Below are 3,287 nucleotides of genomic sequence, written 5' to 3'. Positions count from 1 at the left end.
TGAAGTAGAAAATATGAGATATGGTAAGAACTTACCCTTGTTATCTCTATTTCTACGAAGTCCATAGGGTTCCACAGGACTCCCGCCCTGTCGCACCTGTGCTGCAGATGGGCTTTGCTCTGGTCACCGGTTTTCCGTCTCCCTCTGGTGAGAATGTGATTCTTGTATGTGTCCAGATCTTTGTTCTCTCTTCCTTCTCCTCCTCCGGCCTATGGCTTGGTAACTAACTGAGGTGCCTTGGCCCGGGGGCGGGGTATAGGAGGGGGACCTAGTGCATCCTGGGAGGCTGAAAGCTTAACTCTTTGGTGCCCTGCGACTGACGTCACACCTATACCCAATGTATCCTGTGGAACCCTATGGACTTCGTAGAAATAGAGATAACAAGGGTAAGTTCTTACCATATCTCATATTTTTGCTATCTCTCTGATGGGTTTGTTTTGATTTTTCAGCCTAATGATGACTTGCTTCACTGATAGTGACAGCTCTTTGGATCTCATATTGAGAGTCGACAGCAACTGATTCCAAATGCAAATGTCACACCTAGACTCAACTCCAGACCTTTTACCTGCTTAAGTGATAATGAAATAACTAGGGAATAGCCCACACCTGTCCATGAAATAGCTTTTGAGTTGATAGTCCCATTACTTTTGGCCTTTTAAAAAGTGGGAGGCACATATAGAAACCGTTGTAATTCCTACACCGTTCACCTTCTTTTAATGTAATTACCCTCAAATTAAATCTGAAAGTCTGCAGTTAAAGCACATCTTGTTTGTTTCATTTCAAAGCCATTGTGGTGGTGAATAGAGGCCAAAATATGAAAATTCTTTCAATGTCCCAATATTTATGCACGTGTGTGTGTGTGTGTGTGTGTGTGTGTGTGTGTATATATATATGTGTTTGTAACCACAACATGGGATAATAAGAGGCTGATATAAAATAGAAGCTGATACACTATAAAATAGATATATATATATATATATTTGGTATAAAATATGGTATAGTAAGAGGCTACTATGAAATAGAGGCTGATAAAACATATATATATATATATATATATATATTTATCAAATATAATATAGGAGTTATAAAACCTATCATAAAATCTCTAGGTGGATACTACATCGCATAAATGGTAGTCTGTACGAAGCACCCCAGGCCTAAATTAATGTCAAAGACATATGTTTATTGTGTTATTAACCTCACATCATGAGACACACTCCCACAGTAAAATGAAGTTTTAAAATTGATAATAGCTATAAGAAGCCGTTAAACTCGGGAATAACAAGACTTATAAAGTTCTAAAATGGTATAAAACTTGTGGTCTAATAACAACTCTCATAGAAACCATTTTAACTCAAAATCTAAATTAAGACTATTCGAGAGATAGTGATTTCAATTTAAAAATCCAGTTAATTTCTCTTCTGGGTAGTCTCGTTTCCTCGTTTCTATCTTTCCAAGTACTTCTCACATTTTGAATCGCCATGAACTGTATGATGTCTTTAGTCAAACAGTTATACACTTCTTCAAAATGGTTGGACAGTGAGCGTGTGGTTACTCCCTTTCTGATATTCAGTAGATGTTCCCCCAACCTTGTTTTCAGTGCTCTACTAGTTCTGCCCACATAAATGAATTGGCAGCTACTGTACATTCAATGTAACATACGACATTGGTCGTATGACACGTCATGAACTGATTAAGTTTATAAGTATTTCCATTGATATTAAAATCCGTGTACTTGGACTTAGTGGTTTTCATCTCTTTACAAGCTATACAGCTACCGCATCGAAAAAAAACCTAATTCCTGATTGGATGTGGGATCTTTACTGTTAAAGCACTTCTGGTGAGATTATTCATTAAATGTGGAGCTCTTGGTTTTCTTGGTATTGACCTATTCATTGCCGGATCTTTTAACAGCAAGTGCCAATGCTTCTTGAATATTGATTCTATTCTCCTGTGATGACCTGTATATTCTGTAATAAAAGCATAATAAAAAATGTTATCTGTTGTCCTTATTTCTTTCTCTTCAATTAGTGTGTCTATGTCTTTCTCCAGAACCTCTTGTTTGTATTTATGGAGTATTTCACTGTCATATCCTTTATCTTCATAGCGCTTCTCCATAGTCCTAATCTGTTCTGCACAAACGTCATCTTTGCTGCAATTAAGTTTCAACCTCAAAAACTGGCTTTTGGGAACACTTCTAGCCATTTTACATTATGTTCATTGATACTTAAAAAAAATATCAATGTTCGCATCAGTGGGTTTAGTGTAACTTTTAATTTCCAGTTTATCATTCCCACCTATATAAGCACTGATGAGTCTCCCATTTCAGGCTGGGCAATGGGAAGACAACTACAGTGCATCCGGAAAGTATTCACAGCACTTCACTTTTCCCACATTTTGTTATGTTAGTCTTATTCCAAAATGTAATAAATTAATTTTTGTCCTCAAAATTCTACACACAATACCCCATAATGACAACGTGTAAAAAGTTTTTTTGAGATTTTTGCAAATTTAATAAAAAAATAAAAAAAAACCTAAGAAATCACATGTACATAAGTATTCACATATTTTGCTCAATACTTTGTTGATGCACCTTTGGCAGCTATTACAGCCTCAAGTCTTTTTGAATTTGAAGCCACAAGCTTAGCACACCTATCTTTGGGCAGTTTCGCCCGTTCCTCTTTGCAGCACCTCTTAAGCTGTATCAGGTTGGATGGGAAGCGTCGGTGCACAGCCATTTTCAGATCTCTCCAGGGATGTTCAATCGGATTCAAGTCTGGGCTCTGGCTGGGCCACTCAAGGACATTCACAGAGTTGTCCTGAAGCCACTCCTTTGTTATCTTGGCTGTGTGCTTAGGGTCGTTGTCCTGCTGAAAGATTTACCATCGCCCCAGTCTGAGGTCAAGAGCGCTCTGGAGCAGGTTTTCATCCAGGATGTCATTGTGCATTGATGCATTCATCTTTCCCTCTATCCTGACTAGTCTCCCAGTTCCTGCCGCTGAAAAACATGCCCTCAGCATGATGCTGCTACCACCACGCTTCACTGTAGGGATGGTATCGGCCTGGTGATGAGCGGTGCCTGGTTTCCTCCAAACATAACGCCTGGCATTGATTCCAAAGAGTTCAATCTTTGTCTCATCAGACCAGAGAATTTTGTTTCTCATGGTCTGAGAGTCCTTCAAGTGCATTTTGGCAAACTCCAGGCGGGCTGCCATGTGCTTTTTACTAAGGAGTGGCTTCCGTCTGGCCACTCTACCATACAGGTCTGATTGGTAGATTGGTGCCGA

This window comes from Taudactylus pleione, unplaced genomic scaffold (genome assembly GCF_031769625.1).
Source record: "Taudactylus pleione unplaced genomic scaffold, aTauple2 ptg000039l, whole genome shotgun sequence".
NCBI lineage: Eukaryota > Metazoa > Chordata > Amphibia > Anura > Myobatrachidae > Taudactylus > Taudactylus pleione.
Note: the sequence above shows the minus strand (reverse complement) of the source record.